The sequence below is a fragment of the Lissotriton helveticus genome, chromosome 10 (genome assembly GCF_964261635.1).
Source record: "Lissotriton helveticus chromosome 10, aLisHel1.1, whole genome shotgun sequence".
Classification (NCBI taxonomy): Eukaryota; Metazoa; Chordata; class Amphibia; order Caudata; family Salamandridae; genus Lissotriton; species Lissotriton helveticus.
This window is the reverse complement of record NC_136071.1, coordinates 591,847,058-591,859,311: the sequence shown is the minus strand read 5'-3', so window position 1 is coordinate 591,859,311 and position 12,254 is coordinate 591,847,058. Positions and strand designations below refer to the sequence as shown.

The 12,254-nt window shown below is 47.3% G+C and overlaps 21 non-coding genes across 21 annotated transcripts; all 21 read left to right on the top strand.

The window, feature by feature from the left end:
* Positions 1 to 332: 332 nt before the first annotated feature.
* On the top strand, positions 333 to 405 carry TRNAV-UAC (transfer RNA valine (anticodon UAC)). The gene has a single exon. It is a non-coding gene; the product is annotated as a tRNA-Val (tRNA).
* Positions 406 to 839: 434 nt separating this feature from the next.
* TRNAP-AGG (transfer RNA proline (anticodon AGG)) lies at positions 840 to 911 on the top strand. The gene has a single exon. It is a non-coding gene; the product is annotated as a tRNA-Pro (tRNA).
* A 385-nt stretch (positions 912 to 1,296) lies between these two features.
* Positions 1,297 to 1,369, top strand: TRNAV-AAC (transfer RNA valine (anticodon AAC)). Its single transcript has one exon. It is a non-coding gene; the product is annotated as a tRNA-Val (tRNA).
* A 296-nt stretch (positions 1,370 to 1,665) lies between these two features.
* On the top strand, positions 1,666 to 1,777 carry TRNAL-CAA (transfer RNA leucine (anticodon CAA)). The gene is made up of 2 exons: positions 1,666 to 1,703; positions 1,732 to 1,777. It is a non-coding gene; the product is annotated as a tRNA-Leu (tRNA).
* Positions 1,778 to 2,707: 930 nt separating this feature from the next.
* On the top strand, positions 2,708 to 2,779 carry TRNAP-CGG (transfer RNA proline (anticodon CGG)). Its single transcript has one exon. It is a non-coding gene; the product is annotated as a tRNA-Pro (tRNA).
* A 385-nt stretch (positions 2,780 to 3,164) lies between these two features.
* TRNAV-UAC (transfer RNA valine (anticodon UAC)) lies at positions 3,165 to 3,237 on the top strand. The gene has a single exon. It is a non-coding gene; the product is annotated as a tRNA-Val (tRNA).
* Positions 3,238 to 3,671: 434 nt separating this feature from the next.
* TRNAP-AGG (transfer RNA proline (anticodon AGG)) lies at positions 3,672 to 3,743 on the top strand. Its single transcript has one exon. It is a non-coding gene; the product is annotated as a tRNA-Pro (tRNA).
* A 385-nt stretch (positions 3,744 to 4,128) lies between these two features.
* On the top strand, positions 4,129 to 4,201 carry TRNAV-AAC (transfer RNA valine (anticodon AAC)). The gene has a single exon. It is a non-coding gene; the product is annotated as a tRNA-Val (tRNA).
* A 295-nt stretch (positions 4,202 to 4,496) lies between these two features.
* TRNAL-CAA (transfer RNA leucine (anticodon CAA)) lies at positions 4,497 to 4,608 on the top strand. Its single transcript has 2 exons — positions 4,497 to 4,534; positions 4,563 to 4,608. It is a non-coding gene; the product is annotated as a tRNA-Leu (tRNA).
* A 930-nt stretch (positions 4,609 to 5,538) lies between these two features.
* Positions 5,539 to 5,610, top strand: TRNAP-CGG (transfer RNA proline (anticodon CGG)). Its single transcript has one exon. It is a non-coding gene; the product is annotated as a tRNA-Pro (tRNA).
* Positions 5,611 to 5,995: 385 nt separating this feature from the next.
* TRNAV-UAC (transfer RNA valine (anticodon UAC)) lies at positions 5,996 to 6,068 on the top strand. Its single transcript has one exon. It is a non-coding gene; the product is annotated as a tRNA-Val (tRNA).
* Positions 6,069 to 6,502: 434 nt separating this feature from the next.
* Positions 6,503 to 6,574, top strand: TRNAP-AGG (transfer RNA proline (anticodon AGG)). The gene has a single exon. It is a non-coding gene; the product is annotated as a tRNA-Pro (tRNA).
* A 385-nt stretch (positions 6,575 to 6,959) lies between these two features.
* TRNAV-AAC (transfer RNA valine (anticodon AAC)) lies at positions 6,960 to 7,032 on the top strand. The gene has a single exon. It is a non-coding gene; the product is annotated as a tRNA-Val (tRNA).
* A 295-nt stretch (positions 7,033 to 7,327) lies between these two features.
* Positions 7,328 to 7,439, top strand: TRNAL-CAA (transfer RNA leucine (anticodon CAA)). The gene is made up of 2 exons: positions 7,328 to 7,365; positions 7,394 to 7,439. It is a non-coding gene; the product is annotated as a tRNA-Leu (tRNA).
* A 940-nt stretch (positions 7,440 to 8,379) lies between these two features.
* TRNAP-CGG (transfer RNA proline (anticodon CGG)) lies at positions 8,380 to 8,451 on the top strand. The gene has a single exon. It is a non-coding gene; the product is annotated as a tRNA-Pro (tRNA).
* A 384-nt stretch (positions 8,452 to 8,835) lies between these two features.
* Positions 8,836 to 8,908, top strand: TRNAV-UAC (transfer RNA valine (anticodon UAC)). The gene has a single exon. It is a non-coding gene; the product is annotated as a tRNA-Val (tRNA).
* An 891-nt stretch (positions 8,909 to 9,799) lies between these two features.
* Positions 9,800 to 9,872, top strand: TRNAV-AAC (transfer RNA valine (anticodon AAC)). The gene has a single exon. It is a non-coding gene; the product is annotated as a tRNA-Val (tRNA).
* A 296-nt stretch (positions 9,873 to 10,168) lies between these two features.
* On the top strand, positions 10,169 to 10,280 carry TRNAL-CAA (transfer RNA leucine (anticodon CAA)). The gene is made up of 2 exons: positions 10,169 to 10,206; positions 10,235 to 10,280. It is a non-coding gene; the product is annotated as a tRNA-Leu (tRNA).
* Positions 10,281 to 11,210: 930 nt separating this feature from the next.
* On the top strand, positions 11,211 to 11,282 carry TRNAP-CGG (transfer RNA proline (anticodon CGG)). The gene has a single exon. It is a non-coding gene; the product is annotated as a tRNA-Pro (tRNA).
* A 384-nt stretch (positions 11,283 to 11,666) lies between these two features.
* TRNAV-UAC (transfer RNA valine (anticodon UAC)) lies at positions 11,667 to 11,739 on the top strand. The gene has a single exon. It is a non-coding gene; the product is annotated as a tRNA-Val (tRNA).
* A 434-nt stretch (positions 11,740 to 12,173) lies between these two features.
* On the top strand, positions 12,174 to 12,245 carry TRNAP-AGG (transfer RNA proline (anticodon AGG)). Its single transcript has one exon. It is a non-coding gene; the product is annotated as a tRNA-Pro (tRNA).
* Positions 12,246 to 12,254: the final 9 nt, after the last annotated feature.

The following is a 12,254-nucleotide window of genomic DNA, read 5'->3' as shown; positions in this document are numbered from 1 at the left end:
AATGCTATAAGACGCTGTGTATGTCGAGAAAGTTCCTTACCCTGCACGCTATTTTCCACTTGTGGCGGGATAAAGGAGTGCAGGACTTCTTTGCAACTGCTTTTCTGGGCCAGACCAGCATGGTAGGAACATTACATGCATAGTGTTTTTCTAGTGTAATTTCAGGATATGGTTTCAAAATCGCCTCTTGGAATAAAAGTGGTCCTCATTCCTGTCTTCCAAAGAAATAGAGACCAGGTAAGGAGAGCCCAACTTTGAGCTTCAAGGACATTGGCCCTTAGTCTGTGCATTCCAGCCCAATACATGCCAACAAGATTCCTGAGTTAGTGTCTGTTTCTGTAGTGTAGTGGTTATCACGTTCGCATTACACGTGAAAGGTACCTGGTTCGAGACCGGGCAGAAACAGCGGTTTGCTGTTTTTAACAGTGTTTGCCTTTACTGGCTGACTTTATAGGAAAGCTGAGATAATAGAGGCTGTCTATCCCTCACCAACCTGACGTAGTGTGCTCCAGGGATCTCAGTGACAGCTCGAAAAGAGAAGTGACGATAGCTTGCGCCATTCGCTTGCTCGCCCTTTGCTCTGAAGGGTGGGCCTTCTTCATGAAAGCAAGGAATGAGAGCAGAAATGCTTTTCTTGTCCTCACCGCAAGCAGACACTTAGAGAAAACAAACTGTCTGAAGGACAGAGGCTTTTTAATTTCTTGTTTGATGACGGCCATGGAAAAGACAGCAATCATATTGCAGAAGAGAGCAACATGTGCAGTTGCTTGCTTTGGGTGAAGCATTCACCGACTAGCTGCCACTAACCCCTGGAGCCATGTCAGAGGTGACTCTTGCGTGGCTCGTTGGTCTAGGGGTATGATTCTCGTTTAGGGTGCGAGAGGTCCCGGGTTCAAATCCCGGACGAGCCCTTTTTAGAGCTAAACATACAAATCGTACTAAAAATGCACTATGCCTGACTATTTCTAGTAATACTCGGTGCATTGTTGCGCAACATATTCCTAACCTCAGAAGAAAAATGGATCACCGTGCTTTTTCTGCCTACCTGCTTAGTCTCAGTGTGTCCCAGGTGATGCTTTCCCAAGCTGTACTCGCAGACATTTAGGCATCAGATATTTGTCTGTCGATGCCTGCACAAGTAAATTTTGAATACGTCTAATTGCAAGCATGTTGGATGATATCTCTGAGGTTTTCACACTTGTTCTGCACATTCTGAGCCGCTGCTGATACAGCAGAATAGAAGTTGGGTGAAGCCTTGAGAGGAACTTTGCTTTAACAGTAACAAGCAGCAAGGTCGTTTCTGTAGTGTAGTGGTCATCACGTTCGCCTAACACGCGAAAGGTCCCCGGTTCGAGACCGGGCAGAAACACTGAGCGTTGGCTGCTTTTATGTGCACACTCTAAAACCTTATTATCTGAATGCAAGTTTAAGAAGAGGTGGTCTTTGAACACAGTGAGCCGTGGGAAACTTTCTTTACCTTTGCAAGACGAAACAAAGTTATCTGCATCCATCATCTGGGGGTCGTTCTTGTGCCTATTTTTATTTTGTTTAAGCTATGTTGTATTGTTGGGGCCTTTACACCTGTGACATTGCTGTGAAGGTTGTAAGTGGAAACATTGGCAGGTGCAGATAGAAGAGTTAGACCTAAGCCCCCCCTCATGAGCCGTCAGGATGGCCGAGTGGTCTAAGGCGCCAGACTCAAGAGAGCTTGATCTTCAGTGTAGCTGAGCCTTCTGGTCTCCTCATGGAGGCGTGGGTTCAAATCCCACTTCTGACAGGTCCCTTTTACACCCGTAAATCTTCCTGTTTTTTGCAGTGCGTTCCCGGCAAACACCACAATCTTTGCAGGAACCTGTAGCATGTGAAGAGAAATCCACCAACAATCAGGCTGGGCCCTCAATCACAATTCCATGGATTTCTGGAAATGACACCTCAGGCACACCTTCCATTAAATTTGCACTCCATCACAGTAACTGCCATGCTGGGTTTCTAACTAAGCAGTTGATCCCATCATTTGTTGTGAGGCTCTCCTGCCACCTTTTGGGCAGAGAAGGCACTGTCCCTGCAAAAACACAGGCAGACATGTTCAACAGGGCTTCCTGGTTATGTGGGAGGAGCAGAATGCCATTGGTCCCCCCTTGCAAATTCTAATTTACATAAGGAAGACAGAGAGGTAGCTGGGAGTAGGCACTGCACACGGGCATTGCACTCTCTCTTATGATTTGCAGCCAATTCTAGATTGAGGCAGGAGGAAAGGAGGTGACCCGCCCAACAATGGCTATACTGAGAAGTCAGCCACTCTGGGTCTCCCAGGTGAGTGTTTCAGGCCTGTGAGCCACTCATATAAATCTCGCCTGATCGAGCGCTGAGCGAGCGCGTTTGAATCCAAATATCAAACCCCTCTTTCTCAGGCGCAGGAAATGGTGGGCCCTTCATTGCTTCTGGTGTGGAAGTCTATGGGGCAAGGGTCCAGGACTTGCAGAGGAGAACAATTGCCAGAAAGTGCTTGCTGTTCTCATCTGTGCCTTTTTTCTGCTCACTGGCTGATAGGAGATTGGCTGCCCCCTTTCTTGCTAGAGTGAAAAAACAACAACTTGAGAGAAAACATGACGTTGTGAGGCTCACTTAGAGGGAGACTAGCCAAAGAGCCCTGCTTTTTTTCTGAAAGACGCTTCAGAAATTGTTCAAAATGTCTCCTGGCCACTCAGGCTCGTTGGTCTAGGGGTATGATTCTCGCTTCGGGTGCGAGAGGTCCCGGGTTCAAATCCCGGACGAGCCCATGCTGTGGACATTTTCAGGATGCTTGTAATATAGGAGCATTTCTTCTTTTCAATGCTATAAGACGCTGTGTATGTTTGAGAAAGTTCCTTACCCTGCACGCTATTTTCCACTTGTGGCGGGATAAAGGAGTGCAGGACTTCTTTGCAACTGCTTTTCTGGGCCAGACCAGCATGGTAGGAACATTACATGCATAGTGTTTTTCTAGTGTAATTTCAGGATATGGTTTCAAAATCGCCTCTTGGAATAAAAGTGGTCCTCATTCCTGTCTTCCAAAGAAATAGAGACCGGGTAAGGAGAGCCCAACTTTGAGCTTCAAGGACATTGGCCCTTAGTCTGTGCATTCCAGCCCAATACATGCCAACAAGATTCCTGAGTTAGTGTCTGTTTCTGTAGTGTAGTGGTTATCACGTTCGCCTTACACGCGAAAGGTCCCTGGTTCGAGACCGGGCAGAAACAGCGGTTTGCTGTTTTTAACAGTGTTTGCCTTTACTGGCTGACTTTATAGGAAAGCTGAGATAATAGAGGCTGTCTATCCCTCACCAACCTGACGTAGTGTGCTCCAGGGATCTCAGTGACAGCTCGAAAAGAGAAGTGACGATAGCTTGCGCCATTCGCTTGCTCGCCCTTTGCTCTGAAGGGTGGGCCTACTTCATGAAAGCAAGGAATGAGAGCAGAAATGCTTTTCTTGTCCTCACCGCAAGCAGACACTTAGAGAAAACAAACTGTCTGAAGGACAGAGGCTTTTTAATTTCTTGTTTGATGACGGCCATGGAAAAGACAGCAATCATATTGCAGAAGAGAGCAACATGTGCAGTTGCTTGCTTTGGGTGAAGCATTCACCGACTAGCTGCCACTAACCCCTGGAGCCATGTCAGAGGTGACTCTTGCGTGGCTTGTTGGTCTAGGGGTATGATTCTCGCTTAGGGTGCGAGAGGTCCCGGGTTCAAATCCCGGACGAGCCCTTTTTAGAGCTAAACATACAAATCGTACTAAAAATGCACTATGCCTGACTATTTCTAGTAATACTCGGTGCATTGTTGCGCAACATATTCCTAACCTCAGAAGAAAAATGGATCACCGTGCTTTTTCTGCCTACCTGCTTAGTCTCAGTGTGTCCCAGGTGATGCTTTCCCAAGCTGTACTCGCAGACATTTAGGCATCAGATATTTGTCTGTCGATGCCTGCACAAGTAAATTTTGAATACGTCTAATTGCAAGCATGTTGGATGATATCTCTGAGGTTTTCACACTTGTTCTGCACATTCTGAGCCGCTGCTGATACAGCAGAATAGAAGTAGGGTGAAGCCTTGAGAGGAACTTTGCTTTAACAGTAGCAAGCAGCAAGGTCGTTTCTGTAGTGTAGTGGTCATCACGTTCGCCTAACACGCGAAAGGTCCCCGGTTCGAGACCGGGCAGAAACACTGAGCGTTGGCTGCTTTTATGTGCACACTCTAAAACCTTATTATCTGAATGCAAGTTTAAGAAGAGGTGGTCTTTGAACACAGTGAGCCGTGGGAAACTTTCTTTACCTTTGCAAGACGAAACAAAGTTATCTGCATCCATCATCTGGGGGTCGTTCTTGTGCCTATTTTTATTTTGTTTAAGCTATGTTGTATTGTTGGGGCCTTTACACCTGTGACATTGCTGTGAAGGTTGTAAGTGGAAACATTGGCAGGTGCAGATAGAAGAGTTAGACCTAAGCCCCCCTCATGAGCCGTCAGGATGGCCGAGTGGTCTAAGGCGCCATACTCAAGAGAGCTTGATCTTCAGTGTAGCTGAGCCTTCTGGTCTCCTCATGGAGGCGTGGGTTCAAATCCCACTTCTGACAGGTCCCTTTTACACCCGTAAATCTTCCTGTTTTTTGCAGTGCGTTCCCGGCAAACACCACAATCTTTGCAGGAACCTGTAGCATGTGAAGAGAAATCCACCAACAATCAGGCTGGGCCCTCAATCACAATTCCATGGATTTCTGGAAATGACACCTCAGGCACACCTTCCATTAAATTTGCACTCCATCACAGTAACTGCCATGCTGGGTTTCTAACTAAGCAGTTGATCCCATCATTTGTTGTGAGGCTCTCCTGCCACCTTTTGGGCAGAGAAGGCACTGTCCCTGCAAAAACACAGGCAGACATGTTCAACAGGGCTTCCTGGTTATGTGGGAGGAGCAGAATGCCATTGGTCCCCCCTTGCAAATTCTAATTTACATAAGGAAGACAGAGAGGTAGCTGGGAGTAGGCACTGCACACGGGCATTGCACTCTCTCTTATGATTTGCAGCCAATTCTAGATTGAGGCAGGAGGAAAGGAGGTGACTCGCCCAACAATGGCTATACTGAGAAGTCAGCCACTCTGGGTCTCCCAGGTGAGTGTTTCAGGCCTGTGAGCCACTCATATAAATCTCGCCTGATCGAGCGTTGAGCGAGCGCGTTTGAATCCAAATATCAAACCCCTCTTTCTCAGGCGCAGGAAATGGTGGGCCCTTCATTGCTTCTGGTGTGGAAGTCTATGGGGCAAGGGTCCAGGACTTGCAGAGGAGAACAATTGCCAGAAAGTGCTTGCTGTTCTCATCTGTGCCTTTTTTCTGCTCACTGGCTGATAGGAGATTGGCTGCCCCCTTTCTTGCTAGAGTGAAAAAACAACAACTTGAGAGAAAACATGACGTTGTGAGGCTCACTTAGAGGGAGACTAGCCAAATAGCCCTGCTTTTTTTCTGAAAGACGCTTCAGAAATTGTTCAAAATGTCTCCTGGCCACTCAGGCTCGTTGGTCTAGGGGTATGATTCTCGCTTCGGGTGCGAGAGGTCCCGGGTTCAAATCCCGGACGAGCCCATGCTGTGGACATTTTCAGGATGCTTGTAATATAGGAGCATTTCTTCTTTTCAATGCTATAAGACGCTGTGTATGTTTGAGAAAGTTCCTTACCCTGCACGCTATTTTCCACTTGTGGCGGGATAAAGGAGTGCAGGACTTCTTTGCAACTGCTTTTCTGGGCCAGACCAGCATGGTAGGAACATTACATGCATAGTGTTTTTCTAGTGTAATTTCAGGATATGGTTTCAAAATCGCCTCTTGGAATAAAAGTGGTCCTCATTCCTGTCTTCCAAAGAAATAGAGACCGGGTAAGGAGAGCCCAACTTTGAGCTTCAAGGACATTGGCCCTTAGTCTGTCCATTCCAGCCCAATACATGCCAACAAGATTCCTGAGTTAGTGTCTGTTTCTGTAGTGTAGTGGTTATCACGTTCGCCTTACACGCGAAAGGTCCCTGGTTCGAGACCGGGCAGAAACAGCGGTTTGCTGTTTTTAACAGTGTTTGCCTTTACTGGCTGACTTTATAGGAAAGCTGAGATAATAGAGGCTGTCTATCCCTCACCAACCTGACGTAGTGTGCTCCAGGGATCTCAGTGACAGCTCGAAAAGAGAAGTGACGATAGCTTGCGCCATTCGCTTGCTCGCCCTTTGCTCTGAAGGGTGGGCCTACTTCATGAAAGCAAGGAATGAGAGCAGAAATGCTTTTCTTGTCCTCACCGCAAGCAGACACTTAGAGAAAACAAACTGTCTGAAGGACAGAGGCTTTTTAATTTCTTGTTTGATGACGGCCATGGAAAAGACAGCAATCATATTGCAGAAGAGAGCAACATGTGCAGTTGCTTGCTTTGGGTGAAGCATTCACCGACTAGCTGCCACTAACCCCTGGAGCCATGTCAGAGGTGACTCTTGCGTGGCTCGTTGGTCTAGGGGTATGATTCTCGCTTAGGGTGCGAGAGGTCCCGGGTTCAAATCCCAGACGAGCCCTTTTTAGAGCTAAACATACAAATCGTACTAAAAATGCACTATGCCCGACTATTTCTAGTAATACTCGGTGCATTGTTGCGCAACATATTCCTAACCTCAGAAGAAAAATGGATCACCGTGCTTTTTCTGCCTACCTGCTTAGTCTCAGTGTGTCCCAGGTGATGCTTTCCCAAGCTGTACTCGCAGACATTTAGGCATCAGATATTTGTCTGTCGATGCCTGCACAAGTAAATTTTGAATACGTCTAATTGCAAGCATGTTGGATGATATCTCTGAGGTTTTCACACTTGTTCTGCACATTCTGAGCCGCTGCTGATACAGCAGAATAGAAGTAGGGTGAAGCCTTGAGAGGAACTTTGCTTTAACAGTAGCAAGCAGCAAGGTCGTTTCTGTAGTGTAGTGGTCATCACATTTGCCTAACACGCGAAAGGTCCCCGGTTCGAGACCGGGCAGAAACACTGAGCGTTGGCTGCTTTTATGTGCACACTCTAAAACCTTATTATCTGAATGCAAGTTTAAGAAGAGGTGGTCTTTGAACACAGTGAGCCGTGGGAAACTTTCTTTACCTTTGCAAGACGAAACAAAGTTGTCTGCATCCGTCATCTGGGGGTCGTTCTTGTGCCTATTTTTATTTTGTTTAAGCTATGTTGTATTGTTGGGGCCTTTACACCTGTGACATTGCTGTGAAGGTTGTAAGTGGAAACATTGGCAGGTGCAGATAGAAGAGTTAGACCTAAGCCCCCCTCATGAGCCGTCAGGATGGCCGAGTGGTCTAAGGCGCCAGACTCAAGAGAGCTTGATCTTCAGTGTAGCTGAGCCTTCTGGTCTCCTCATGGAGGTGTGGGTTCAAATCCCACTTCTGACAGGTCCCTTTTACACCCGTAAATCTTCCTGTTTTTTGCAGTGCGTTCCCGGCAAACACCACAATCTTTGCAGGAACCTGTAGCATGTGAAGAGAAATCCACCAACAATCAGGCTGGGCCCTCAATCACAATTCCATGGATTTCTGGAAATGACACCTCAGGCACACCTTCCATTAAATTTGCACTCCATCACAGTAACTGCCATGCTGGGTTTCTAACTAAGCAGTTGATCCCATCATTTGTTGTGAGGCTCTCCTGCCACCTTTTGGGCAGAGAAGGCACTGTCCCTGCAAAAACACAGGCAGACATGTTCAACAGGGCTTCCTGGTTATGTGGGAGGAGCAGAATGCCATTGGTCCCCCCTTGCAAATTCTAATTTACATAAGGAAGACAGAGAGGTAGCTGGGAGTAGGCACTGCACACGGGCATTGCACTCTCTCTTATGATTTGCAGCCAATTCTAGATTGAGGCAGGAGGAAAGGAGGTGACTCGCCCAACAATGGCTATACTGAGAAGTCAGCCACTCTGGGTCTCCCAGGTGAGTGTTTCAGGCCTGTGAGCCACTCATATAAATCTCGCCTGATCTCGCCTGATCGAGCGCTGAGCGAGCGCGTTTGAATCCAAATATCAAACCCCTCTTTCTCAGGCGCAGGAAATGGTGGGCCCTTCATTGCTTCTGGTGTGGAAGTCTATGGGGCAAGGGTCCAGGACTTGCAGAGGAGAACAATTGCCAGAAAGTGCTTGCTGTTCTCATCTGTGCCTTTTTTCTGCTCACTGGCTGATAGGAGATTGGCTGCCCCCTTTCTTGCTAGAGTGAAAAAACAACAACTTGAGAGAAAACATGACGTTGTGAGGCTCACTTAGAGGGAGACTAGCCAAATAGCCCTGCTTTTTTTCTGAAAGACGCTTCAGAAATTGTTCAAAATGTCTCCTGGCCACTCAGGCTCGTTGGTCTAGGGGTATGATTCTCGCTTCGGGTGCGAGAGGTCCCGGGTTCAAATCCCGGACGAGCCCATGCTGTGGACGTTTTCAGGATGCTTGTAATATAGGAGCATTTCTTCTTTTCAATGCTATAAGACGCTGTGTATGTCGAGAAAGTTCCTTACCCTGCACGCTATTTTCCACTTGTGGCGGGATAAAGGAGTGCAGGACTTCTTTGCAACTGCTTTTCTGGGCCAGACCAGCATGGTAGGAACATTACATGCATAGTGTTTTTCTAGTGTAATTTCAGGATATGGTTTCAAAATCGCCTCTTGGAATAAAAGTGGTCCTCATTCCTGTCTTCCAAAGAAATAGAGACCGGGTAAGGAGAGCCCAACTTTGAGCTTCAAGGACATTGGCCCTTAGTCTGTGCATTCCAGCCCAATACATGCCAACAAGATTCCTGAGTTAGTGTCTGTTTCTGTAGTGTAGTGGTTATCACGTTCGCCTTACACGCGAAAGGTCCCTGGTTCGAGACCGGGCAGAAACAGCGGTTTGCTGTTTTTAACAGTGTTTGCCTTTACTGGCTGACTTTATAGGAAAGCTGAGATAATAGAGGCTGTCTATCCCTCACCAACCTGACGTAGTGTGCTCCAGGGATCTCAGTGACAGCTCGAAAAGAGAAGTGACGATAGCTTGCGCCATTCGCTTGCTCGCCCTTTGCTCTGAAGGGTGGGCCTTCTTCATGAAAGCAAGGAATGAGAGCAGAAATGCTTTTCTTGTCCTCACCGCAAGCAGACACTTAGAGAAAACAAACTGTCTGAAGGACAGAGGCTTTTTAATTTCTTGTTTGATGACGGCCATGGAAAAGACAGCAATCATATTGCAGAAGAGAGCAACATGTGCAGTTGCTTGCTTTGGGTGAAGCATTCACCGACTAGCTGCCACTAACCCCTGGAGCCATGTCAGAGGTGACTCTTGCGTGGCTCGTTGGTCTAGGGGTATGATTCTCATTTAGGGTGCGAGAGGTCCCGGGTTCAAATCCCGGAAGAGCCCTTTTTAGAGCTAAACATACAAATCGTACTAAAAATGCACTATGCCTGACTATTTCTAGTAATACTCGGTGCATTGTTGCGCAACATATTCCTAACCTCAGAAGAAAAATGGATCACCGTGCTTTTTCTGCCTACCTGCTTAGTCTCAGTGTGTCCCAGGTGATGCTTTCCCAAGCTGTACTCGCAGACATTTAGGCATCAGATATTTGTCTGTCGATGCCTGCACAAGTAAATTTTGAATACGTCTAATTGCAAGCATGTTGGATGATATCTCTGAGGTTTTCACACTTGTTCTGCACATTCTGAGCCGCTGCTGATACAGCAGAATAGAAGTTGGGTGAAGCCTTGAGAGGAACTTTGCTTTAACAGTAACAAGCAGCAAGGTCGTTTCTGTAGTGTAGTGGTCATCACGTTTGCCTAACACGCGAAAGGTCCCCGGTTCGAGACCGGGCAGAAACACTGAGCGTTGGCTGCTTTTATGTGCACACTCTAAAACCTTATTATCTGAATGCAAGTTTAAGAAGAGGTGGTCTTTGAACACAGTGAGCCGTGGGAAACTTTCTTTACCTTTGCAAGACGAAACAAAGTTATCTGCATCCATCATCTGGGGGTCGTTCTTGTGCCTATTTTTATTTTGTTTAAGCTATGTTGTATTGTTGGGGCCTTTACACCTGTGACATTGCTGTGAAGGTTGTAAGTGGAAACATTGGCAGGTGCAGATAGAAGAGTTAGACCTAAGCCCCCCCTCATGAGCCGTCAGGATGGCCGAGTGGTCTAAGGTGCCAGACTCAAGAGAGCTTGATCTTCAGTGTAGCTGAGCCTTCTGGTCTCCTCATGGAGGCGTGGGTTCAAATCCCACTTCTGACAGGTCCCTTTTACACCCGTAAATCTTCCTGTTTTTTGCAGTGCGTTCCCGGCAAACACCACAATCTTTGCAGGAACCTGTAGCATGTGAAGAGAAATCCACCAACAATCAGGCTGGGCCCTCAATCACAATTCCATGGATTTCTGGAAATGACACCTCAGGCACACCTTCCATTAAATTTGCACTCCATCACAGTAACTGCCATGCTGGGTTTCTAACTAAGCAGTTGATCCCATCATTTGTTGTGAGGCTCTCCTGCCACCTTTTGGGCAGAGAAGGCACTGTCCCTGCAAAAACACAGGCAGACATGTTCAACAGGGCTTCCTGGTTATGTGGGAGGAGCAGAATGCCATTGGTCCCCCCTTGCAAATTCTAATTTACATAAGGAAGACAGAGAGGTAGCTGGGAGTAGGCACTGCACACGGGCATTGCACTCTCTCTTATGATTTGCAGCCAATTCTAGATTGAGGCAGGAGGAAAGGAGGTGACTCGCCCAACAATGGCTATACTGAGAAGTCAGCCACTCTGGGTCTCCCAGGTGAGTGTTTCAGGCCTGTGAGCCACTCATATAAATCTCGCCTGATCGAGCGCTGAGCGAGCGCGTTTGAATCCAAATATCAAACCCCTCTTTCTCAGGCGCAGGAAATGGTGGGCCCTTCATTGCTTCTGGTGTGGAAGTCTATGGGGCAAGGGTCCAGGACTTGCAGAGGAGAACAATTGCCAGAAAGTGCTTGCTGTTCTCATCTGTGCCTTTTTTCTGCTCACTGGCTGATAGGAGATTGGCTGCCCCCTTTCTTGCTAGAGTGAAAAAACAACAACTTGAGAGAAAACATGACGTTGTGAGGCTCACTTAGAGGGAGACTAGCCAAATAGCCCTGCTTTTTTTCTGAAAGACGCTTCAGAAATTGTTCAAAATGTCTCCTGGCCACTCAGGCTCGTTGGTCTAGGGGTATGATTCTCGCTTCGGGTGCGAGAGGTCCCGGGTTCAAATCCCGGACGAGCCCATGCTGTGGACATTTTCAGGATGCTTGTAATATAGGAGCATTTCTTCTTTTCAATGCTATAAGACGCTGTGTATGTCGAGAAAGTTCCTTACCCTGCACGCTATTTTCCACTTGTGGCGGGATAAAGGAGTGCAGGACTTCTTTGCAACTGCTTTTCTGGGCCAGACCAGCATGGTAGGAACATTACATGCATAGTGTTTTTCTAGTGTAATTTCAGGATATGGTTTCAAAATCGCCTCTTGGAATAAAAGTGGTCCTCATTCCTGTCTTCCAAAGAAATAGAGACCGGGTAAGGAGAGCCCAACTTTGAGCTTCAAGGACATTGGCCCTTAGTCTGTGCATTCCAGCCCAATACATGCCAACAAGATTCCTGAGTTAGTGTCTGTTTCTGTAGTGTAGTGGTTATCACGTTCGCCTTACACGCGAAAGGTCCCTGGTTCGAGACCGGGCAGAAACAGCGGTTTGCTGTTTTTAACAGTGTTTGCCTTTACTGGCTGACTTTATAGGAAAGCTGAGATAATAGAGGCTGTCTATCCCTCACCAACCTGACGTAGTGTGCTCCAGGGATCTCAGTGACAGCTCGAAAAGAGAAGTGACGATAGCTTGCGCCATTCGCTTGCTCGCCCTTTGCTCTGAAGGGTGGGCCTTCTTCATGAAAGCAAGGAATGAGAGCAGAAATGCTTTTCTTGTCCTCACCGCAAGCAGACACTTAGAGAAAACAAACTGTCTGAAGGACAGAGGCTTTTTAATTTCTTGTTTGATGACGGCCATGGAAAAGACAGCAATCATATTGCAGAAGAGAGCAACATGTGCAGTTGCTTGCTTTGGGTGAAGCATTCACCGACTAGCTGCCACTAACCCCTGGAGCCATGTCAGAGGTGACTCTTGCGTGGCTCGTTGGTCTAGGGGTATGATTCTCATTTAGGGTGCGAGAGGTCCCGGGTTCAAATCCCGGACGAGCCCTTTTTAGAG